At 37.2% G+C, this 27,049-nt stretch overlaps 1 protein-coding gene across 3 annotated transcripts in view; it reads right to left on the minus strand.

Moving 5' to 3' along the window:
* Positions 1–27,049, minus strand: part of ENOX1 (ecto-NOX disulfide-thiol exchanger 1) — a 1,465,540-nt gene that overhangs the window by 1,117,839 nt on the left and 320,652 nt on the right. Inside the window, exon 4 of one of the 3 annotated variants that reach the window (XM_053707982.1) lies at positions 14,521–14,617. The exons of the other annotated variants lie outside the window; for them this stretch is intronic. The gene's annotated coding sequence lies outside the window, so the exon portion shown is untranslated. The remainder of the gene's footprint in view (positions 1–14,520; positions 14,618–27,049) is intronic. 3 annotated transcript variants of the gene reach the window in all.

Genomic DNA, 27,049 nt, shown 5'->3' on the forward strand with positions numbered 1-27,049 from the left:
TTTTTTAGCAAAAACGTACTGTGCCTCAAAGAGGTACTTAAACGATTAAATGACAGTTGAGATAATGAACTGAGAAACAGTTATAGCATCAACTTTAAAACAACACAACTTTTAGCAAAGGTTTTGTTCCCATTAGTAAGATAACATAACTAATTTGACATAAAAATTATTGAGTAACGTCTTTATCCACAGTCAATATAAAAAATTCTCACAGCTCTGCTGAGAGAATGTACCTCCCTTCAAGAAGTTTGAAGACCCCTGAGATCTGTCAGAGATGAACCGGATCATGCAGGAAAAATAATAATAGCTGACTGGAAATTGTTGATGCGTAGCAAAGAGCGCCAAAAACGGCCCCTCCCTCTCACACACAGCAGTGAAGAGAAACGAAACTGTCACAATTCAAAACAAACTACTGCCAAGTGGAAAATAAAGCCCAAACATTTATTTACTCAGTACCTCAGCAATGTAAACGATTCTACATTCCAGCAAAAACGTTTAACATGATATAATACTTATTAAAAAGATTAGTGACCTTTAACAGAGTAGTTCCGGTGAAGTACCATTCCCAGAATACTGAAGTGTATACATACATGTCATTATAACGGTATAGCAGGATTTTCTCATCAATTCCATTCAGAAAATAAAAAACTGCTACATACCTCAATGCAGATTCATCTGCCCCTGTCCCCTGATCTGAAGCTTTTACCTCCCTCAGATGGCCGAGAACAGCAATATGATCTTAACTACTCCGGTTAAAATCATAGTAAAAACTCTGGTAGATTCTTCCTCAAAGTCTGCCAGAGAAGTAATAACACGCTCCGGTGCTATTATAAAATAACAAACTTTTGATTGAAGTCATAAAAACTAAGTATAATCACCATAGTCCTCTCACACATCCTATCTAGTCGTTGGGTGCAAGAGAATGACTGGGACTGACGTAGAGGGGAGGAGCTATATGCAGCTCTGCTGGGTGAATCCTCTTGCATTTCCTGTTGGGGAGGAGTTATATCCCAGAAGTAATGATGACCCGTGGACTGATCACACATAACAGAAGAAAAATACAATTACTTCCATGCCCCTTTGCCTTTTTTTCAACTGTGCATGCACAATCAACATTATTTATAACCTATATTTCTGCATCTACTCGGCAATGTTAATATATAGCTTTCCCCTGAGATTTGTGTTATGGCACAATAGTACAGTAGAGTTGCCAGTTGCATGGTCAAAAAATTATTCTAATACTGAAATAAGGTAAACATAATTTATTTACATCTTAAATGTACTGAATGAATTTACTTCAACCTTTTATTTTTTAAAGTGATTATCAACCTGAATGATTAGCTACTTGGCAGTAATAAGCTTTTGAAACCAAAGGTTATCATGGTCACACTAAACACTTTTATTCAAATGACTAACGGATTAATATTAAGGCACCGCTTGGTGAAAGGCAGAAACTTTAAACAAACATCTGAACTAGAAGTTTTCATTCTCATTGCCACCTCTGTATTACATTTATCAAGCAAATAAGCAGAGAAAGAAAAAACAAAGGCCAAGGAAACAGAAAAGCAGATGACAGAAGCAAGGAAAGAATCTCACAAGTAAGGGACTTGGGGCTTGATGATCTGAAGCTCTCTGCCCAATGATCAAAGACGTCTCATCAGTACTGCAAGGTCCTACAAAGACTTTTAGAAAGGCACATTTTAACATGAGAGCTGAATATCTTGCTATGCTGAGTTCCAAATGTGAAGACCAGACACATGCACTGCAACATAATGCTCAAGAAAAGTCCCCAAAGATTTGGCGCGAAACTTATCTCCATGCCGGCAATTTTTTTTTAGTATCAGGCCCTATGCTAAATCGCACTCAATATATAAAAAGGGATTTGATTGTTTTCCTCTCACTTTCAACATGATAGCATATCAATCAGGAAATAATTCAGATGGAATTCAGCTTCTAGGGTTGGAAAGATAATTGTCATACTGAATGAACAAAGGCCACAGATGCATAGAAAAAGGAAAATGCAAGAGTTAAACAAGTTTACAATGTAGAAGAGTGTTATTTTTAGCACAAGTCACAATAAGCAATATCATGACCACGTTAACGTACGTGCATATTACAAGTTGAAAGTAAACGTGTTTGCTCGAGCACAAACAAATTTCATGCATGTCAGGTTTGCACGAGTGGAGACCTAGTGTAAAGTGTAAGGCCTCTATTTATCAAAGGTCTGTCGGACCTGATCCGACAGTGCGGATCAGGTCTGACAGACCTCACTGAATACGGAGAGGAATACGCTCTCCGTATTCAGCATTGCAACGCAGCCCCCTGTAGACTCGCGGCCAATGAGCCGCCAGCAGGGGGGTGTCAATCAACCCGATCGTACTCGATCGGGTTGATTTCCAGCAATGTCTGTCCGCCTGCTCAGAGCAGGCGGACAGGTTATGGAGCAGCGGTCTTTGTGACCACTGCTTCATAACTGCTGTTTCTGGCGAGTCTGAAAACTCGCCAGAAACACGGGCCGTTCAGCTCCTTTCGGAGCTTGATAGATAGGCCCTTAAGAGTTTAAAAAAAAAAAACGTGCACCAAACACAATATAAATTAATTCAAATAAAGTGCTACACTCATATATACACTATCTGAAAGAAATTATGTATATAATATTAATACATTTATATAAGGGTTAAAAAGTATAAGGTATATGACAAGGTATTTGTATGGAAAGGGCTATAATAAATATATATATAAATATATATATTTAAATGTGTGTGTGTATATATATACATATATATATATATGTGTGTGTGTGTGTATACATGTGTATTTATGTATTTATATGATATGTATATATACACATATGAACAGAACTATATACATATATAGCCCTTTCCACTCAAATATCTTAAAACATGAAAAAAAACATGTTTATCCAATTTTAATATTTTATAATGTGTTTTACTCTGTATTTACTGTAAATATTTAACATTCCAATGTTCTTTACAAAGTAGAAAATGTTCTTAATATTAATCTCTCTCTCTCCCCATATATATATATACACATCCTATATTATAAAAGACAAGTGTTTGTCTGAAGCCGTCATGCGCAGTTCAGACAAACACTTGGCCTTAGATAGCAGCTGATCGCACGCGCACCCACCCGACTTCGCACGCGCCACCCCCTGCAGATGAAACCAGCAGCGCGAGGACCGGGCAAAGAGCACAGCTGATCGCACGCGCACCCCTGCAGATGGAGAGAGAGAGAGAGAGAGAGAGAGAGAGAAGAGTTATGGCCTAGGCGCTGTTATTTCTGAAATATAAACTAATAACTATATGCAGCCAAAATTCACCTATTGTGTTGTCTGGATTCCCTCAGATCATTATCATTATACAACGTGGAGACAAGGTTGCCCTGGTGTCTATAACAAGACCCTCCCTACACTGTGCAGGCCCATACCTCATACAGATTGAGGTAGAAGAGTGTAAGTAGATGCCTGAAATGGACTAGGATCCTGATATCCTCATTTCTATACCTCATGAACTTTTTTGCTTTTTAACTGCTGTTGACTTTTAGAGGCCTAGTTATCAAGCCGTCTACTCTACCTGCCTTCGCCAGTCCAATACGCCCGCCTAAGCTCGCCTACCTTCGCCGCCGCGGACCTGCAAAATTTCGCCTAAGTTATCAAAAAATCTGTCAAAAAGCCGCGCACCAAGTACGGGGCGATGAGCAGCGGACTGTGAGAGTTCTCACTCATCCGATCTCGCTGCTCTTCGGCTTTTTCCCAGCTTTATTGCTAGCCTGTCACTAAGCACCCACACTAAACTACACTGTTCTACCCCCTATACCGGTGCCCCCGGAGCCCCCCGCAACTCAATAAAGTTATTAACCCCTAAACCGCCGCTACTAGACTCCGCCGCAACTCTTATAAATGTATTAACCCCTAAACCGCTGCTCCCGGACACCGCCGCAAACTACATTATACCTAGTAACCCCTATCCTGCCCCCCCTATACCGCCGCCCTCTATAATAAAGTTATTAACCCCTATCCTGCTGATCCCGCACCTCGCAGCAACTAAATAAATAGTTTAACCCCTAAATCGCCGCTCCCGGACCCTGCCGCAACCTATATTAAATTTATTAACCCCTAATCTGCCCCCCCTACACCGTCGCCACCTATAATACATTTATTAACCCCTATCCTGTCCCCCTACACCGCAGCCACTGTAATAAATTTATTAACCCCTAAACCTAAGTCTAACACTAACCTAACACCCCCCTAACTTAAATATTAATTAAATAAATCTAAATAATATTTCTATTATTAACTTAATTAATCCTATTTAAAACTAAAAACTTACCATTAAAATAAACCCTAATATAGCGACAATATAAATAATAATTATATTGTAGCTATCTTAGGATTTATTTTTATTTTATAGGTAACTTTCAATTTATTTTTACTAGGTACAATAGCTATTAAATAGTTATTAACTATTTAATAGCTACCTAGCTAAAATAAAGAGAAATTTACCTGTAAAATAAAAACTAACCTAAGTTACAATTACACCTAACACTACACTATCATTAAATAAATTATTCCTATTTAAAACTAAATACTTACCTGTAAAATAAACCCTAAGATAGCTACAATGTAATTAATAATTACATTGTAGCTATTTTAGGATTTATATTTATTTTACAGGTAACTTTGTATTTATTTTAGCTAGTTAGAATAGTTATTAAATAGTTATTAACTATTTAATAGCTACCTAGCTAAAAGAAATACAAAATTACCTTTAAAATAAATCCTAACTTAAGTTACAATTAATCCTAACACTACACTATCATTACATTAATTAAATAAATTAACTACAAATAACTACAATTAAATACAATTACATAAACTAACTAAAGTACAAAAAATAAAAAAGCTAAGTTACAAAAAATAAAAAAAATAAGTTACAAACATTTAAAAAATATTACAACAATTTTAAGCTAATTACACCTAATCTAAGCCCCCTAATAAAATAACAAAGCCCCCCAAAATAAAAAAAATTCCCTACCCTATTCTACATTAAAAAAGTTCAAAGCTCTTTTACCTTACCAGCCCTTAAAAGAGCCTTTTGTGGGGCATGCCCCAAAGAAAAATGCTCTTTTGCCTGTAAAAGAAAAATACAACCCCCCGATCGGAACAGCCAATAGAATGCGAGCTCAATCTGATTGGCTGATTGGATCAGCCAATCGGATTGAACTTCAATTTGATTGGCTGATTCAATCAGCCAATCAGATTTTTCCTACCTTAATTCCGATTGGCTGATAGAATCCTATCAGCCAATCGGAATTGAAGGGACGCCATCTTGGATGACGTCCCTTAAAGGAGCCTTCATTCGTCGGTAGTCCGTCGGGAAAGAAGGATGTTCCGCGTCAGCGGGATGAAGATGGATCCTGAAGAAAGAAGATTGAAGACCCCGCTTGGAAGATGACATCGCCCGGATAGAAGACTTCTTCAGCGCTGCTTGGAAGATGACATCGCCCGGATGGAAGACTTCTTCAGCGCCGCCTGGAGGATCCCTTCATCGGATGGAAGACTTTTTCAGCGCCCCTTGGAGGATCACTTCTGCCGCTCCGGATCTCCTCTTCAGTTCCATCGGTGGCTCGGCTGAGTGAAGACGACTCAAGGTAGGATGATCTTCAGGGGATTAGTGTTAGGTTATTTTAAGGGGGGTTTGGGTTAGATTAGGGGTATGTGGGTGGTGGGTTTTAATGTTGGGGACGGGCTTGTATTTTTCTTTTACAGGCAAAAGAGCAGTTTTCTTTGGGGCATGCGCCACAAAAGGCCCTTTTAAGGGCTGGTAAGGTAAAAGAGCTTTGAACTTTTTTAATGTAGAATAGGGTAGGGAATTTTTTTATTTTGGCGGGCTTTGTTATTTTATTAGGTGGCTTAGATTAGGTGTAATTATCTTAAAATTGTTGTAATATTTTTTAAATGTTTGTAACTTATTTTTTTAATTTTTTGTAACTTAGCTTTTTTATTTTTTGTACTTTAGTTAGTTTATGTAATTGTATTTAATTGTAGTTATTTGTTGTTAATTTATTTAATTAATGTAATGATAGTGTAGTGTTAGGTTTAATTGTAACTTAGGTTAGGATTTATTTTACAGGTAATTTTGTATTTCTTTTAGCTAGGTAGTTATTAAATAGTTAATAACTATTTAATAACTATTCTAACTAGCTAAAATAAATACAAAGTTACCTGTAAAATAAATATAAATCCTAAAATAGCTACAATGTAATTATTAATTACATTGTAGCTATCTTAGGGTTTATTTTACAGGTAAGTATTTAGTTTTAAATATGAATAATTTATTTAATGATAGTGTAGTGTTAGGTGTAATTGTAACTTAGGTTAGTTTTTATTTTACAGGTACATTTCTCTTTATTTTAGCTAGGTAGCTATTAAATAGTTAATAACTATTTAATAGCTATTGTACCTAGTTAAAATAAATTGAAAGTTACCTGTAAAATAAAAATAAATCCTAAGATAGCTACAATATAATTATTAGTTATATTGTAGCTATATTAGGGTTTATTTTAAAGGTAAGTATTTAGTTTTAAATAGGATTAATTTAGTTAATAATAGAAATATTATTTAGATTTATTTAATTAATATTTAAGTTAGGGGGGTGTTAGGGTTAGTGTTAGACTTAGGTTTAGGGGTTAATAAATTTATTACAGTAGCGGCGGTGTAGGGGGGGCAGGACAGGGGTTAATAAATGTATTATAGGTGGCGACGGTGTAGGGGGGCAGATTAGGGGTTAATAAGTTTAATATAGGTTGCGGCGGGGTCCGGGAGTGGCGGTTTAGGGGTTAAACTATTTATTTAGTTGCTGCAAGGTCCGGGATCGGCAGGATAGGGGTTAAAAACTTTATTATAGAGGGTGGCGGTATAGGGGGTGCAGGATAGGGGTTACTAGGTATAATGTAGGTTGCGGCGGTGTCCGGGAGCGGCGGTTTAGGGGTTAATACATTTATTATAGTTGCGGCGGGGTCAGGGAGCGGCGGTTTAGGGGTTAATATGTATAGAGTAGCTTGCGGTGGGCTCCGGGAGTGGCGGTTTAGGGGGTAATAACTTTATTTAGTTGCAGCGGTGTAGGGGGGATAGATTAGGGGTGTTTAGACTCAGGGTATATGTTAGGGTGTTAGTTGCAGACAGCTCCCATAGGAATCAATGGGATGTCTGGCAGCAGCGAACTTGTACTTTCGCTATGGTCAGACTCCCATTGATTCCTATGGGATCCGCCGGCGGCAGATTGAAAACCAGGTACGCTGGGCCGGAAAAGTGCCGAGCGTACCTGCTAGTTTTTTGATAACTAGCAAAAGTAGTCAGATTGTGCCGCACTTGTGTGCGGAACATCTGGAGTGACGTAAGAATCGATCTGTGTCGGACTGAGTCCGGCGGATCGAAGCTTACGTCACAAAATTCTACTTTTGCCGGTCTCTAGCCTTTGATAACTAAGGCGAATCAGCCTCGCCACAAATACGCTGTGGAATTCCAGCGTATTTGAGGTTGACGGCTTGATAACTACCCCCCTTAACGTCTACTGTATTTATCACCCAGGAGCTACTATTTATTTTTTTTGGGACCTTTTAACCAAGATCTTAGACTGGGATTTTTTATACTTATTACATTTATTTGTTTTGTTTTTTTCTTTAACTAAATTATTAGCCTTTAGCAACATAATATTATATATTAACATATGTTATTATTTATCAACACTGATTTTATTGTGTATGTGGATAAAATTTTATATATATATTTTTTTTACTGTAACTTCTTTGCACCGTTCACAATCACCCTTTCTCATATATATTTATATACGTATATATATATATATATATATATATATATATATATATATATATATATATATATATATATATATATATATATATAATATATATATATATATATATATATATATAAGTACATAGAGACTGCACTCACTGGATTTGTGATAAAGTAATCAATTTATTTTTAAATCATAGTGTTACACTCATATATACACTATCTGAAAGAAATGATGTATATAAATATTAATATTAATACCGTCTGGTCTGAGGAAGGGGTTTATGGACCAGAAACGTCACTATGATTTAAAAATAAATTGATTACTTTATCCCGAATCCAGCGAGTGCAGTCTCTTAGTACTTTTATTGAAATTTAATCCAGACTAAACGCCCTGACAGTGAGAGTGCAGATACTTGTGGATTTTATGTATATATTTATATATATATATATATAAAAATACATTTTAATAAAAATCCTGTGAGTGCTTATATATTTATATATATAAACATACATACACACACAGTTATAGTATATATATATATATATATATATATATATATATATATATATATATATATATATACACATTTTTTTTTATTATTTTTTTTTTAACAGACTAATCATATATATAGAAATTTATATTTAAAAATAAAAACATTGTCTTCTATGTGAAGAACATCGAATGTAAAATATTCATTACTACCTTCGGGTTTAGCAATGTAGGTCTAATGCGGTGTTGGGCTAGCGCATGAGCGATAAGTGTTAGGTTTTATTTTTAAAGCACGCTCCACTGAAGTCTATGGGGAGAAGAAGTTAATGCGGTTGCGATAGAGGACGTCTTGAAGTTAGCGCGCACTGGGTTATTTTACTTGCAACTTGTAATACGCGTGCTAACCAGCGAGCATTAAATAGAGCACCACTTGTAATCTGGCCCATAATGGGGATTCAAAACCACCAGCTACTATATTGAAAACGCACGTAAAGGATATACTGAGGGTAAGGAAAAAGGCTGTAATGATATTGTAGACTTGGCGCAGGGCCCTTCTCCTTTAATTTGTTTTGTTCAGTCATGAAGAAAGTGTAGTACAGTTCACAGATTTCCAGCATTTGAATATGGAGAGAGGCCTCTTCAGGAGCCTAACCTCCATGAACCAGATGACATCCACAATGTCTCCCTAGCAACGGATTAACAAAAGCCAGCCCTAGACTAGATCGCTCTTCCTAAAACATGATTCACTACAAATACAAGAACTGCTATCATAACTATAACAAGGTAAACATGACATTTTAATTCACCACAATTCCGAAAATACAAAAGCCAGACATTTGTACTGTTAATTCTGTCTAATAACCATTATAACAAATACATTCTGTGCTGTTACACAACCAGAAATGAAGCATTACTCAGCACATCACTGAAGTGATAATGGTATTTCGTTCAGCGTTCCATTTTTCTTTTGAAGTGATTTAACAAAGACATTATTTTTCAACAGGATTACACCTTCCTTAAGCACATTTCTCTTTGTACCCCATCCTGTTTACAAAAGAGAAAAAAACTTATACACATCTAGTGCTTTCTACAAAAGGGGGCAGAAAAAACATATTTAAATAATATTACAGATGGATTTCATCCCAAGAATAACAACTCAGAATTCCCATAATGGTAAACAGCAATTAAGTGACACAAAAAGCTGTGATAGACACACACAATATTCATCCTTTGAGGAAAAATGATAACTGTAATCCTGAGAACCGAACATCTAACATTACTGAAAAAATAAAAATGATAAACAATGTAATTAAAATGTATAACAGATAATGTCAGGGAAGATAATATCACTCCTGATTAAAATATATGCGAGAGAAAGGTGGTATTAAATATCTCTGCTGTTGTAACATTATCTGGTATTTAATGTGAAACGAGTCCCACAACTATCTATACAGCTCCTGCTTTATACATTCAGATTATTATGATTAATAGATTCACTTTCTCCAGAAATTGTCCTTTTGTGAACAATGTGAACAAGATGGCTCTACTCCAGTCGACTATTTTTACTGACAGGTTCATCTATTTATTTTTACTTCATTTTTACCACTCAAAGTCCAGTTTGCTACAAAGTGGCAATATTTTAGAACAAATTTTTAATCTCAGATGAAAAGTCTTTAGGGAGCTACATGAATCAGATCACTACAAAGCAAAGAGTCTGTAAGTAAAGCTGCTCTTGCAAGAATACTTTAGCTAAAAAAGCTAATTAAAAGAACATAATAAGCCCCACTGGCATTCCGTACTGATGGAATGGCATAATTTAAAAGAACAAAGGCTAAACTTACAAATACAATACATCAATGGGATTGTATGCAGATATTAGTCATTATTTAACTGCTAATAACTGCTCACACAATAAATAGGTTCTAAATGTGCATGTTGCTTTTATCTTCATTATTGTCTATTTTTGTTTAAAGTTGTTTAAGCTTCAATTGGGTAAAATATATTCAATAGTAGTTAGGGAAAGTGTCTTCAATGATATACAACACAAGTCATAAAAAACTAACTCTGTACAAAATATGCACGGGCTATTTAAATAGTGTAGCTAACATCAAGAATAATAGACAAAAAAGATAGATGCAGATTTTTCCTCTGTTTTGCACAAGTGAGCTTAAGGGTGTAGCTTGAGTGACCACGCTCCCATAGAGAAGCGGTTCATTACCTTGCCATGGAACACGCTTGGCAGTCTTTGATATCAGATATTTGACAATCCTTGCACTGAGAAATCAGAGCCATAAGTAATCATAAAGCAGTGTGTACCAATAAAAACGCCTTTCAAGATAAAGAAATAATTAAGTACTGTATTATAATGCTAACCCTGCTACATACCTTACCCTTATTTGCTTTAACCCCTTAACACCAGTGATGCACCCTGTGCACAAGGGGCTTCTAGGGCTGTAACAGTTACAGTAGTGAGACTGTGTTATCCATGTGTGCTTCACTGCATGAAACATGCAGAAATATTGTGGCATTGCCGCTGTCTGTGAGACCTGCACTATGACACCCCTAAAAGCACAACAGACAGTGCAGCAGGTGTCGTTAAGGGTTTATCAGACTGCAAAACAAAGCATTGTATACTGACACAATGACTGTCACTAGCCTCGTTGTTTGCAGACTCCTGATTGGCACCTCAAAATAAAGCAAATGGTGGCTGGAGTCTGAATATTGAAAAATAATTGCAGCAAGCAATGTTAGTTTATTTTTAAAATGTTTAGACTGTGCTGATATGTAATTATATAGCAAGACAATAGAAATGTATTGTCATTTGATTACTCTCCCTTTAACTTCTAATACGGTTAGTTCCTCAGCTAGAGGTGCTCCTGAGCTACAAAGTTTAACCATTTAGGGGTTGAACATAATTTATTATTTGATAATTAACCGCTTGTTAACAGCTGTAGATAAGCCTTTTCAATGTCAATGTTATCACAATCAGCCATTTTTCCTTGTTTATTGGCAGCAATTTTTCATTATTGTTTATGTGAAAAATAGCCCTATATGTAACATGCGACAGCCCCATTGAAAGAGCTGTGATTATTCTGTGAAACATACATTGGAGACAAGTGCAGCAAGTCACACAGAGGGGCAGGACTACTTTCTGACTCTAAGAGTCAGCATTTTGGGTGAACCACCGCTCATATTTACTTATTTGGGGATCAAGGGACTGGTATTAGATTCAACTTCTGCTTTTTTTTTAGATGTAAATTCTAATGTATTTTATTTTAACTGGAATAAATACCTTTATGAATGAAGAGATCATGTTTTGCCACTGAGATCATTTACAAAGCTCTAAAAATCCAGAGCCTATTTGAGTTCTCGTAAATGTGAGTACCTAATTCTACAATTACCAACGTAACAAGTGTTTGCAACGCATTAACACTATGGGGTCCATTTATCATTGTGCGGACAGACATGATCCGCTATAGCGAACCATGTCCGGCGCACATCGATAAATGCCGACAGCATATTCTGTCAGCATTTATCATTGCACCAGCAGTTCTTGTGACCTGCTGGTGCAATGCCGTCCCCTGCAGATTCGTGGCCAATCGGCCGCTAGCAGTGGGTATCAATCAGCCCGATTACATGATCGGGCGGATTGCTATACGCCGCCTCAGAGGCGGCGTATGAGTTAAGGAGCAGCGGTCTTAAGACCGCTGCTTCTTAACTCCTGTTTCCGGCGAGACTAAAGGTTCGCGCAGAAACAAGGGGAACAGGGGCCATTCGGCCCTTGTTAAATAGACCCCTATGAAAGTTGTTTTTTTCTGTTCTTTCATTTGAAGAAATCTGGAAGGAGAAATATAATTATAATAATAAGGGGACTGGGTGTATTAGGTGGAAAATCACTGAATATAACTACTTACAATTAATTCATATTATACAACCCAATCACTGAAGGAATTTAATTCACACAATTTTATTTATCATTAAACATTTTTGTTTGTGTATAATTTAATCATTTATTGTTTTGTGATATTCACTGATTGTTTATGTATTGTCCTGTTTAGATGGTCACAATCCAAATTCTCAATACTTAAAGGGACATTAAACCCAAATGTTTTCTTTCATGATTCAGATGGAGAATACCATTTTAAACAATTTTCTAATTTACTTCATTCTCTTGATATTCTTTCCTGAAAAGCATATCTAGATAGGCACAGTAGCTTCTGATAGGTGGCTGCACATGTGTATTGCTATTTCTTTAACAAAAGATATCTAAAGAATGAAGCAAATTAGATAATAGAAGTAAATTGGAATGTTGTTTAAAATTTTATTTTCTATCTGAATCATTAAATATTTTTTGGGGTTTAATGTCCCTTTAAAGGGACAATTTAGTCAAAAATAAACTTTCATGATTCAGATAGAGCATACAATTTTAAGCAACTTTCCATTTTTTGTTCTATTATCAAATTTTCTTTCTTCTCTTTGTATCTTTATTTGAAAAAGCAAGAATGTACGCTTAGGAGCCGGACAATTTTTGGTTCAGGACCTGGGTAGCACTTGCTGATTGGTTTCTAAATGTAGCCACCAATCAGCAAGTGCTACCCAGGTGCTGAACAAAGATCTAAAATATTGTACACATCACCTATTAGTATCATTACACATTATAAAAAGAGAAAAAAAAAGCCCTTCAATAGGTGATGTAATCACTAAAAAAAAAATCACTACTTTGTTTGTCCCTAATCCTGAGCATTTGGTTTTTGTGTTACAAAATCACAAGAACAAATATAACAATTTTGTATTTTTTTTTTGAGATGTAAAATTTTTAGCTTAATGTTATTAATCACAGAAGCAAACAGAATTACCAACAAGTATTTGTGTAATATTAATATTCTCTAATGACTTACGGCATTTTATTACCACATTATCATATGCCTCTAGCACTGATACATAACTTCCTTGCCTATTTATGATTTTTAACATATTGGTTTTCTTATAAATTGTAAGTTAAACGTGTTTCAATCACAGCCATATTACCCAACAAGATCAGGTGTCAAGCAGTTTGAGATGGGATCCTGTATCTGTGAAAATGTTGTTAAACACATACCTGGTTGATACAAACATCATGCAATTTTGCAATATGAAGATCAAGTCAGTCAGCAACAGCAAGTAAATTGTATAACTGGAATAATGCCCCAATCTACAATTACCGTAATTAATTCCACAAGTGAAAAGGTTAAACAATTTGCTTATGTGGATTGATTCTGGAAGAAGCAGAAATCTGATGAGGCCCTGAAGAGAGAGGATGGTAGGGTTGCCACCTTGGCCATGTTTCCTGGACACTTATGAGTTAACATGCTGCAGGGTGTGCAGGGAGGAACATGACTAGTGCTGTTCAGTGTCACTATTTTTGTGCTGTATAGCGGTACAATTCATGTTCCTCCCTGCGCACCCTGCAGCATGTGCAACTCATAAGTGTCCAGGAAAACATGTCTGAAGTGGCAACCCTAGCAGATGGTAAAATAAGTAAACAACCAGTGTTGGATCAGAAGAGGGAAGCATTTATTACAGAATGCAGCAAGCGATTATTAGAAAGCAGGGTTTGGCGGTGCAAGCTGTAAAGGCTAAAGAACAAATTGGGTTGAGGAATAATTTACCTACAGCTAGGCTATGAAAAATATATTTTTATTCATATGGGTCTATTTATACCAGCATATCTGTGTAAGAAGTATAACCCTTAAAGGCCCAGACAGGGACAACTTTCTCATGTTTCCCTACAGCTGTAAAAAATGTCATGAAACAAGACATTTAAATTTAAAAAAAAAACAATATGACAATAAACTTGTACAGCTGTATCAAAATTGTAAAGGTCAAGGACATACTTAAATAGATTCTTTTAATACAATGTGCACTTAGATCCTTTAACAATATTTTTCAATGTTCCACTCAAGTAGAAGAAAAAAAAAACTCATGCAAACTTGTTCCAGCTGCTTATTAATAGTGCTGCACAGCTGATTGCTAGAACTGTGCCTATCATGCAACATTGGTAAACACAAGCGCAACTTAACGGTATTATTTCCTTTTAGGCAACCTAGAACTGTACAATGACATGTTAAATCTTTAGAACAATAGACCCAAGGACAAATATGACTAGACAATTTCTATATATAGGATTTCATGCACAAAGGAGGGCACTCACAGGTCTTTTCATCATCAAAAATGTAACTTTATTTCATGATTCATATCACATATAAGTCGATGTTTCGGCTAACATCGTAAGCCTTTTTCAAGACAATCTATAAGTAAAAGACAGTGTATATTAATCTAAATTGTTGCAAAAAAATGCACACAGAAATAAACAGAAAGAAAAAGAAAAACTAAATTATTAAACTACCAATAACCCTCCTTATTTACACAAACAAAGTGAAAAGATACTACAATTAAACATTTTCCAGCATGAAAAAATGATACACATATAAGCATTACAATGTAAGAATGAAAAAGACATAACCTTAAAGTGGTAATATGGCAGTCAAAATATTAATAAAGCAGTCAAAATGTTAATACCACTGAGCTCAGATGTCAGTCTAAAATTGCAATTCATTACAGCCTACTAGATCCAAATTCTAAGTTATTGTATCCAATGCCGAGTATAACCCCAACTCTTAAAACCTCCATTGACCAAATGACTAATTGTAACTCATATCTTACACAATCATTATGCACATTTATAAGACTGGGCAACATATGAAATCTACAGGAGTGAGTGCATGCCACTGGTGTAATATATATATATATATATTGTGTTTTCTTGTTCTTTGCTTTACTTTTCTGTTTGTGAGTCTAGGAATATAGGTATGTGCACTATTTGCCTTTCATGGATAGTATATTCAGCATCCTATTGATTGATATTGACTGTACATTTCTAAGTTCAGTGAAACTGTGGGAGTTTATTGGTTTGTTTTTCTTTCACTTTTGCAAGACAATCAGTTACCTTTAAAATGAATAGCTCAATATATTGGACTCTCAAGCACATTTCTATTGCCAGTTGTTTCTGTTGAATCTCTATTAGCTATGGTGTAAAAATGTGATAATTTGTAAACATTTAGGACTAGATTACAAGTGGAGCGAAAAATTTGCATTACCATTGCCCAGAAGCTTTGTGCTCACGAGAGAATGCTTCCATAGGCTCCTATGGGAACCTCGTTCTCCTGCCGTGAGACACGGCAAAGAACCTAGCGCAGTGCAGGGAGTCGCACAGTGTTGGGCAGCAAAATAAGCATATACATATATTTTTAAAGTAAAAACACAGCCCCATAGACTTCAATGAAAAGGCACTGTTCAGTGCTGTTTTTTTCTAACCCCTCACTTTAACCCCTTATACCTGCTTTGTGCAATTATTTAAAAAAAAAAATAAAGATGCATATATTTTTTTTTATAAGTAAGGAATTCTCCACTTTATTTGGGGGAATTTGGGCAAATTTTTTTTATTAACCAGAGATCTGACCTCTGGTTAATTTGCAGAAAGTGCTCCCGGGAGCATTAACCACCCACTTGTAATGGCTGGTTATTAAACATGCAACCATAAGGGGGCAAATTTGCCCCTATACGGGCGAACGTTAGAAAAACACTCCACTTGTAATCTAGCCCTTAGTGGTTAACTCTAATAATTATCTCTAAAACACAGACAAAATTAATTTTTTTCAAACATATCTTGCATATTCTTTTATCAAATATATATGCAATATCATCCTTGGTGAGGTTTTGGAAATTGACCTCTTATTACAGTTAAAACACAAGTTGGCGTCATCTACTAAAAAGCCTCGCTTAGAGCGTGTAAAATACTGTATGTCAAACACATTTCTCTATATAGAAAGCTGCTCATTAGGACTATCTTTCCTCCACATTGGCTCCAAAAGTCTGGATTTATTATGTGAATAAACAAATATGGACTTGACACATTGTCCAGATTTAGAGCTGTGGGAGAGGTCTCAAGTAAGAGTCAGTCCAAACTTGTGAAGGAGAAACTGGTAGAAGAGACAATGCCTTTGAGAAAGCCGTGTGTCAGCGAAATGTGCATCAGGCGTTGTCTCTGAGTCCAGCTACCCGTTCATTTGTTTTAGCTTTATATGAGCGATTATAGCGGTTTCTGTCTTAGACTTAATTGTACTTTTTGGCTGCCTTTGAGCTTGCACCGTAATTAGTGTAATTTGTTGTGAGGGTATACCTCTCTTTTTTTAGTTAATTATTTACCGGTGTTTAGCTCGTGTGTGGCCTGGTATTTTGCAGTCTCTTCAGTTACTTTATTTAACAAGTTATTATTTTTGCTACGTGGTTGCTGACTCACTATATCCTTCGGTTTTTAATCTAAGTAATAATGCATACAGTACACTTTACACTATATTAATTAATTTTCATTAAAATCTATTTTTTATCCACTTCACTAAAAGGGTTGCCTTCCCCCTGCCCCCATTGGCATAGTTATATTGCTCCCCTTTTTTTCTTTGAGTGCTCCTCTTCTGTCCACCTTTCCTCTTTTTGATGTTTTAGAAGCAGCAGTCTGCAACTACAGTTTGATAAAAGGAACCCAAACTCCAAACTCTTAAATACAATCCTAAATGAATACTTGGATTATGTTATATCTTAATTATTTCCATAGTTAAGAAGTCTGATCTGAGCAATATTTTAAAATGTATAAGTCAGAATGTGATGTTGTTTGTTAATGTGTGAATTGAGCATAAGCAAAAATGTAAATATATAAAAAGTCTGTTCAGTAAGCCAAAATACAAAGGCCAAAATGGGCACTTAAAGGGACACTAAACCCAAAATTTTTCTTTAATTATTCAGATAGAGCATGCAATTTTAAGCAACTTTCTAATTTACTCCTAATATCAATTTTTATTCATTCTCTTGCTATCTTTATTTAAAAAGCAGGAATGTAAAGCTTAAGAGCCAGCCCATTTTTTATTCAGATTCTGGGTTATGCTTGCTTATTGGTTTGCTAAATGTAGCCACTAATAAGTAAGCACTATCCAGGGTGCTGAACCTAAATTGGGCTGGCTCCTAAGCTTTAAATTCCTGCTTTTTAAATAAATGATAGAAAGAGAATGAAGAAAAATTGATGTAGGAGTAAATTAGAAAGTTGCTTAGAAATGCATGCTCTATTTGAATCATGAAATATAAAAATGGGTTTAGTATCCCTTTAAAGGGATGTTAAACAGTCTGTTTCATTGTTGTAATAAAAAAGCACTAAGCAGAGAGGTTCCGGTGGAGGTGGAGCTACACAGGTGCTGCTGAGTAGGTGTGCTGCACAGGTGTGGCTCAGGATTCAGCTCCAGTCCCATACACACTGGCGGTGGATTGTTCGCGCATTACCCCAAGCCCTGGGGCAATATTCTCGGATAGTCAAGGAAAAACTGATCCGGAACCTTCTTCAGTGGCCTATCATCCCACTGATGTTTGTTAATTTTAACTACCTGGACCCTCATTTTTTGGTAGTAATTATATGCTCTCTTACCTTATAGTGGATCATATTATCTCTCTTTTTTAAGTCTCTCGCTACCCTTGCTGGTACTCCGCTGTTTGATTAAATAATCTCTCTCTCCCCCCTGTGTACCAGCTGACCCTGCCAGATAAAACTGTAATTCTCACATCTATCTAAGCCTACCCGTTGCCCTGTGTGGGCTCAGCTGTTGAGTCGTGCTCCGGCTTCTTTCCTGGTTCTCCTCCCTCCCTCCCTCCTGTGGTGACATATAAGACTTCAGACAGTTTACATAGAAATGGTATTGCATGTGGCCTCCCAAAACTAATCACAATGGAGGTATCTGTTATTGTTTTTTTAGAAAGAGAATGCATCAATTAACTATACATTCTTAATATTGGCATTTAAAACTTAATAATGAAAAACACTTAAAAACATAATTTATGCTTACCTGATAAATTTATTTCTCTTGTGGTGTATCCAGTCCACGGATCATCCATTACTTATGGGATATTAACTCCTCCCCAACAGGAAGTGCAAGAGGATTCACCCAGCAGAGCTGCTATATAGCTCCTCCCCTAACTGCCATTACCAGTCATTCGACCGAAAACATGCAGAGAAAGGAAAACCATAGGGTACAGTGGTGACTGTAGTTTAATGGAAAAATTACCTGCCTTAAAGTGACAGGGCGGGCCGTGGACTGGATACACCACAAGAGAAATAAATTTATCAGGTAAGCATAAATTATGTTTTCTCTTGTTAAGTGTATCCAGTCCACGGATCATCCATTACTTATGGGATACCAATACCAAAGCTAAAGTACACGGATGACGGGAGGGACAGGCAGGCTCTTTATACGGAAGGAACCACTGCCTGAAGAACCTTTCTCCCAAAAACAGCCTCCGAAGAAGCAAAAGTGTCAAATTTGTAAAATTTGGAAAAAGTATGAAGAGAAGACCAAGTTGCAGCCTTGCAAATCTGTTCAACAGAAGCCTCATTCTTAAAGGCCCAAGTGGAAGCCACAGCTCTAGTAGAATGTGCTGTAATTCTTTCAGGAGGCTGCTGTCCAGCAGTCTCATAGGCTAACCGTATTATGCTACGAAGCCAAAAGGAGAGAGAGGTAGCCGAAGCTTTTTGACCTCTCCTCTGACCAGAATAAACGACAAACAGGGAAGACGTTTGTCGAAAATCCTTAGTTGCCTGTAGATAAAATTTCAGGGCACGGACTACATCTAGATTGTGTAGCAGACGTTCCTTTTTCGAAGAAGGATTAGGACACAAAGATGGAACCACAATCTCTTGATTGATATTCCTGTTAGTGACCACCTTAGGTAGGAACCCAGGTTTAGTACGCAGAACTACCTTGTCTGAATGAAAAATCAGACAAGGAGAATCACAATGTAAGGCAGATAACTCAGAGACTCTTCGAGCCGAGGAAATCGCCATTAAAAACAGAACTTTCCAAGATAACAACTTGATATCAATGGAATGAAGGGGTTCAAACGGAACCCCCTGTAAAACATTAAGAACTAAGTTCAAACTCCATGGTGGAGCAACAGTTTTAAACACAGGCTTGATCCTAGCTAAAGCCTGACAAAAAGCTTGAACGTCCAGAACTTCTGACAGACGTTTGTGTAAAAGAATGGACAGAGCTGAAATCTGTCCCTTTAAGGAACTAGCGGATAAACCCTTTTCTAAACCTTCTTGTAGAAAAGACAATATCCTCGGAATCCTAACCTTACTCCATGAGTAACTCTTGGATTCGCACCAATATAAGTATTTGCGCCATATCTTATGGTAAATCTTTCTGGTAACAGGCTTCCTAGCCTGTATTAAGGTATCAATAACTGACTCAGAAAAACCACGTTTTGATAAAATCAAGCGTTCAATTTCCAAACAGTCAGCTTCAGAGAAATTAGATTTTGATGTTTGAAGGGACCCTGGATCAGAAGGTCCTGTTTCAGAGGTAGCGACCAAGGTGGACAGGATGACATGTCCACTAGATCTGCATACCAAGTCCTGCGTGGCCATGCAGGCGCTATTAGAATCACTGATGCTCTCTCCTGTTTGATTCTGGCAATCAATCGAGGAAGCATCGGGAAGGGTGGAAACACATAAGCCATCCCGAAGGTCCAAGGTGCTGTCAAAGCATCTATCAGAACCGCTCCCGGATCCCTGGATCTGGACCCGTAACGAGGAAGCTTGGCGTTCTGTCGAGACGCCATGAGATCTATCTCTGGTTTGCCCCAACGTCGAAGTATTTGGGCAAAGACCTCCGGATGAAGTTCCCACTCCCCCGGATGAAAAGTCTGACGACTTAAGAAATCCGCCTCCCAGTTCTCCACTCCCGGGATGTGGATTGCTGACAGGTGGCAAGAGTGAGACTCTGCCCAGCGAATTATCTTTGATACTTCCATCATTGCTAGGGAGCTTCTTGTCCCTCCCTGATGGTTGATGTAAGCTACAGTCGTGATGTTGTCCGACTGAAACCTGATGAACCCCCGAGTTGTTAACTGGGGCCAAGCCAGAAGGGCATTGAGAACTGCTCTCAATTCCAGAATGTTTATTGGTAGGAGACTCTCCTCCTGATTCCATTGTCCCTGAGCCTTCAGAGAATTCCAGACAGCGCCCCAACCTAGTAGGCTGGCGTCTGTTGTTACAATTGTCCAGTCCGGCCTGCTGAATGGCATCCCCTTGGACAGATGTGGCCGAGAAAGCCACCATCGAAGAGAATTTCTGGTCTCTTGATCCAGATTCAGAGTAGGGGACAAGTCTGAGTAATCCCCATTCCACTGACTTAGCATGCACAATTGCAGCGGTCTGAGATGTAGACGTGCAAAGGGTACTATGTCCATTGCTGCTACCATTAAGCCGATCACCTCCATGCATTGAGCTACTGACGGGTGTTGAATGGAATGAAGGACACGGCATGCATTTTGAAGCTTTGTTAACCTGTCTTCTGTCAGGTAAATCTTTATTTCTACAGAATCTATAAGAGTCCCCAAGAAGGGAACTCTTGTGAGTGGAAAGAGAGAACTCTTCTTTTCGTTCACCTTCCATCCATGCGACCTTAGAAATGCCAGTACTAACTCTGTATGAGACTTGGCAGTTTGAAAGCTTGAAGCTTGTATCAGAATGTCGTCTAGGTACGGAGCTACCGCAATTCCTCGCAGTCTTAGTACCGCCAGAAGAGCACCCAGAACCTTTGTGAAGATTCTCGGAGCCGTAGCCAATCCGAATGGAAGAGCTACAAACTGGTAATGCCTGTCTAGAAAGGCAAACCTTAGATACCGGTAATGATCTTTGTGAATCGGTATGTGAAGGTAAGCATCCTTTAAATCCACTGTGGTCATGTACTGACCCTTTTGGATCATGGGTAAAATTGTCCGAATAGTTTCCATTTTGAACGATGGAACTCTTAGGAATTTGTTTAGGATCTTTAAATCCAAGATTGGCCTGAAAGTTCCCTCTTTTTTGGGAACCACAAACAGATTTGAGTAAAACCCTTGTCCTTGTTCCGACCGCGGAACCGGATGGATCACTCCCATTAATAAAAGATCTTGTACGCAGCGTAGAAACGCCTCTTTCTTTATTTGGTTTGTTGACAACCTTGACAGATGAAATCTCCCTCTTGGGGGAGAGAATTTGAAGTCTAGAAGGTATCCCTGAGATATGATCTCTAACGCCCAGGGATCCTGGACATCTCTTGCCCAAGCCTGGGCGAAGAGAGAAAGTCTGCCCCCACTAGATCCGTTCCCGGATCGGGGGCCCTCGATTCATGCTGTCTTAGGGGCAGCAGCAGGTTTCCTGGCCTGCTTGCCCTTGTTCCAGGACTGGTTAGGTCTCCAGCCTTGTCTGTAGCGAGCAACAGCTCCTTCCTGTTTTGGTGCAGAGGAAGTTGATGCTGCTCCTGCTTTGAAATTACGAAAGGAACGAAAATTAGACTGTCTAGCCTTAGGTTTGGCTCTGTCTTGAGGCAGGGCATGGCCTTTACCTCCTGTAATGTCAGCGATAATTTCTTTCAACCCGGGCCCGAATAAGGTCTGCCCTTTGAAAGGTATATTAAGCAATTTAGATTTAGAAGTAACGTCAGCTGACCAGGATTTTAGCCACAGTGCTCTGCGTGCCTGAATGGCGAATCCGGAATTCTTAGCCGTAAGTTTAGTTAAATGTACTACGGCATCTGAAATAAATGAGTTAGCTAACTTAAGGGCTTTAAGCTTGTGTGTAATCTCATCTAATGGAGCTGATTCAAGTGTCTCTTCCAGAGACTCAAACCAAAATGCTGCTGCAGCCGTGACAGGCGCAATGCATGCAAGAGGTTGCAATATAAAACCTTGTTGAACAAACATTTTCTTAAGGTAACCCTCTAACTTTTTAACCATTGGATCTGAAAAGGCACAGCTATCCTCCACCGGGATAGTGGTACGCTTAGCTAAAGTAGAAACTGCTCCCTCCACCTTAGGGACCGTTTGCCATAAGTCCCGTGTGGTGGCGTCTATTGGAAACATCTTTCTAAATATCGGAGGGGGTGAGAACGGCACACCGGGTCTATCCCACTCCTTAGTAACAATTTCAGTAAGTCTCTTAGGTATAGGAAAAACGTCAGTACTCGCCGGTACCGCAAAATATTTATCCAACCTACACATTTTCTCTGGTATTGCAACTGTGTTACAATCATTCAGAGCCGCTAACACCTCCCCTAGTAATACACGGAGGTTTTCCAGCTTAAATTTAAAATTTGAAATATCTGAATCCAGTTTGTTTGGATCAGAACCGTCACCCGCAGAATGAAGCTCTCCGTCCTCATGTTCTGCAAATTGTGACGCAGTGTCTGACATGGCCCTAATATTATCAGCGCACTCTGTTCTCACCCCAGAGTGATCACGCTTACCTCTTAGTTCTGGTAATTTAGCCAAAACTTCAGTCATAACAGTAGCCATATCCTGTAATGTGATTTGTAATGGCCGCCCAGATGTACTCGGCGCTACAATATCACGCACCTCCCGAGCGGGAGATGCAGGTACTGACACGTGAGGCGAGTTAGTCGGCATAACTCTCCCCTCGTTGTTTGGTGAAATATGTTCAATTTGTACAGATTGACTTTTATTTAAAGTAGCATCAATACAGTTAGTACATAAATTTCTATTGGGCTCCACTTTGGCTTTAGCACATATAGCACAGATATCTTCCTCTGAATCAGACATGTTTAAGACACTAGCAAATAAACTAGCAACTTGGAAATACTTTTCAAGTAATTTACTATAATATGAAAACGTACTGTGCCTATAAGAAGCACAGAAAAAGTTATGACAGTTGAAAATTAATAAACTGAAAAGTTATAGCATCAAATCTTTGTAAAAAACACAATTTTAGCAAAGGATTGCTCCCATTAGCAAAGGATAACTAACCCTGATAGCAGAAAAAAAAAATACAGAAATAAACGTTTTTTTTATCACAGTCAACTACAATCTCACAGCTCTGCTGTGAGTGATTACCTCCCTCAAAACAAGTTTTGAAGACCCCTGAGTTCTGTAGAGATGAACCGGATCATGCAGGGAAGACAATAAACTTCTGACTGAATTTTTTGATGCGTAGCAAAAGCACCAAAAAAGGCCCCTCCCCCTCACATATAACAGTGAGAGAGATCAGTAAACTGTCATAAATTAAATAAAACGACTGCCAAGTGGAAAAAAATAGTGCCCAAAACATTTTTTCACCCAGTACCTCAGAAAATTAAACGATTTTACATGCCAGCAAAAAACGTTTAACATTAATAAATTGAGTGTTATTAAAAAGCCTGTTGCTAGTCCCTGCAAATTAGGCTAAAGTTTTATGCATACAGTATAATTCCAGTGAAGTGCCATTCCCCAGAATACTGAAGTGTAAAATATACATACATGACAGCCTGATACCAGTTGCTGCTACTGCATTTAAGGCTGAGTTTACATTATATCGGTATGGCAGAATTTTCTCATCAATTCCATTGTCAGAAAATAATAAGCTGCTACATACCTCTTTGCAGATTAATCTGCCCGCTGTCCCCTGATCTGAAGTTTACCTCTCCTCAGATGGCCGAGAAACAGCAATATGATCTTAACTACTCCGGCTAAAATCATAGAAAAACTCAGGTAGATTCTTCTTCAAATTCTACCAGAGAAGGAATAACACACTCCGGTGCTATTATAAAATAACAAACTTTTGATTGAAGGTATGAAACTAAGTATAATCACCACAGTCCTCTCATACATCCTATCTATTCGTTGGGTGCAAGAGAATGACTGGTAATGGCAGTTAGGGGAGGAGCTATATAGCAGCTCTGCTGGGTGAATCCTCTTGCACTTCCTGTTGGGGAGGAGTTAATATCCCATAAGTAATGGATGATCCGTGGACTGGATACACTTAACAAGAGAAATTATTAATTGAACTTAAAACTAAAGTACACATTACACGATACAAATGTACTGCAAACAAATATGCTTATTAAAAAAAAATTAATGATTTAATTTGAGCCCTCCAGCTCTGTCAGTTGCTTCTTTAGAAACCCAATTTGACCTCTCATTCTCCTGTTTTTTTGTTTGAGTTCCCAATAACTTAAGTTGGCCTTATTGTTTATCTCATTTGACCTCAGCCTCCAATTTTCTCCTCTGTTAATATCGCGATTTAAATTCCTGTCTCTCCAGTTTTCTGTATTTGATGCTCTACTATTCTGATTTCCACAAACATTCCTTCTATTACCTCTCTCTGATTCCTGCCTGTGAATATTCAGATTATTCTCCATTGACTGCTTCACTGCAGAATTTGCCTTAATGGTGTATGGGTGATAATTCCACCACTTCTCAGCTCTAGTGAGCACCATATGTAGGTTTGTGGAGTTTGGATCATACAGCTTTACAAACTCCTGACATTTTCTGGGGAGAGCTTCAAGTACCCTCTGTATGTGAGCTGGTGACCCCCTGACCATTTGGGTCTGTGGCTGGCGCAGCACACACCAAAATAAAACTCTTTTTGCTACTTCAAATGGCCCATCTAGTGGTCTCATGGTAATTTCACTAATCTCTTTCTCTAGACTAGTAAAATTGAAAAAGGTTTTAGCTATCCTGCCAGCCTGATCACATATACTTGAATTAAATCCTAATAACCTGTTGGCATAGGGGCCCATGGCATCTTGAAGCAATTCGGTCCATTCCGGCATTCTTATACCTAATTTTATGGCTTTTTTCAGTTCCCTTGTGAAACCAATGTGAAAAGTTATTAAAGCTGTTTGTGGGGATTGTGCCCCACCATTTCTTAAAAATGTCTTTATCTGCTACAGTCATTGGCCTAGTCTGATTTGAAAAACCTGTAGGAACTTTCAGGTTGTTAAAATTCTCAGAAATTATGACAGGGGCAATTGGAACAGAACTTGGGTTTTTAGTGGGGCCCATTTGCATTTTATCTTGTTTTACTAATTGTTTTGGCTCTTTCCTTTGTGGCAGTAAGTTATCACTATCTGCATTGTTCCCAGAAATATCACTAATTATTTTTTCTTTTTGTTCAATTTTCATCTGTAACTCAGTAATTTTGTTTGAGTATTCGTTACTGATGTGTTCTGTTAATTTTAATTTACGTTGTAATTTACTGATCTGTATGGTGTTAGTTAAAGCAGAAAGCTTAATACAATCTCTGTCAGTCTGTGTGTTATCTAACTTTAATTTAAGGTATTTATTTTGCTCTGTAAGTTCTCCAATAATGTCCGTTAATCTCTTTATAGTTGAAATCACTGTCTGCGCTATCATACATTTTCTTTTATTATTATTCATCTTTTTAAGAGTTAATACCTGTGTTAGTATATCTAAAACACTTTCACACTTGTTGTTTTTAGCTTCTGGGATGAGGAATGGACCATTATATTTATGAATGTAATTGTTAAAGTAATCACAGATTTCCTGTGAAATATAGTTTTTTCCAGACATTTTTAACAGATAGCCGTTAGAACTAAAATAATTAAAAAAAAAAAAATATATATATATATATATATATATATATATATATATATATATATATATATATATATATATATATATACTAGAATAGTGTGTCTCTCACAGCATAGTAGTTTTTTTTTTTTTTTTAAATGTTAACACAGGATGTACAAGATACCATTGAGATGCTAATTTTACACAACAAAGGACATAGCAGTTAAGCCATGTAGAAGGGTAGTAATTAGATCTGTTTATAAGCAGGTGAGCATTCCAGCAGAGGTGGTAATATGGTTAAAATAAGTTTTTCTAACCACTGCTGATTATTCTTTATTTTAAATCTGGTGAACAGACTATTGTGTGTCTCTCACAGCATAGTTTGCCAGACTATTTTAACTGCCCCAAATGCAAGGAATTATAATCTCTATAGGGCAATGAAACACCAGACTAAACAGAAATTAAGCAGAACAAAATTAAAAAATTAAATATTGTTCTCTTTTAAAAGGTGTGAACCATCAATAATACTAACCTAAATAAAATAAATGAACAAAGCAAAGCAAGGAATCCTTTTTACTGATATTTTCCCAAATTGAGGAAAAATTATAAAAATATTTTAAGTACAGGAAGATTCTATAGAACTTCTAAATGCTAATTTCAACTGTAGTTTTGGTTCCAGGATCTGCTCCAAACACAGAAAATGCAAATTTTTAACTTTGTTACCCAAAACAAAGCTTAATTAAACTGTAATTTCTTAACTTTAAATTCTACACAATTTCCCATACAATTCAGAATTAAATTTATGTATAGGGCAAGCTACAGCTCTGGGTGTAACACATTCACAGAAATAAATAAAAAACCTTACTGTTGGCAGCTATTACATAGTACTGTAAAGCTTTTGTTTGTAAAAACATTTAGATGGGACCAACACAACACATGTCTCTAAAATTCATTAGAAAACTGATAGAAAACTGGCTCAACAATAAAAGTATCCAGTTTCCAAAAACAAGAAAAATACAAGAGTTAAAGGGACAGTCTAGTATAATCAACTTCACAATTTACTTCCATCATCAAACTTGCTTTTTTTTCTCTTGGTATTCTAAGTTGAAGCCAAACATAGGTAGGCTCATATGCTGATTTCTAAGCCTTTTAGGGTTGCCTCTTATCACATGCTTTTTTTTAAAATCTCTTTTCAACACAAACACAGAGATAACACTGTGGGGGTTATTTAAGATTTAGTAAGCTACAAACAGCAGGCCTGCTGAAACCAACCCTTATGTGCTTCCTCT

Source organism: Bombina bombina, chromosome 3 (genome assembly GCF_027579735.1).
Source record: "Bombina bombina isolate aBomBom1 chromosome 3, aBomBom1.pri, whole genome shotgun sequence".
Classification (NCBI taxonomy): Eukaryota; Metazoa; Chordata; class Amphibia; order Anura; family Bombinatoridae; genus Bombina; species Bombina bombina.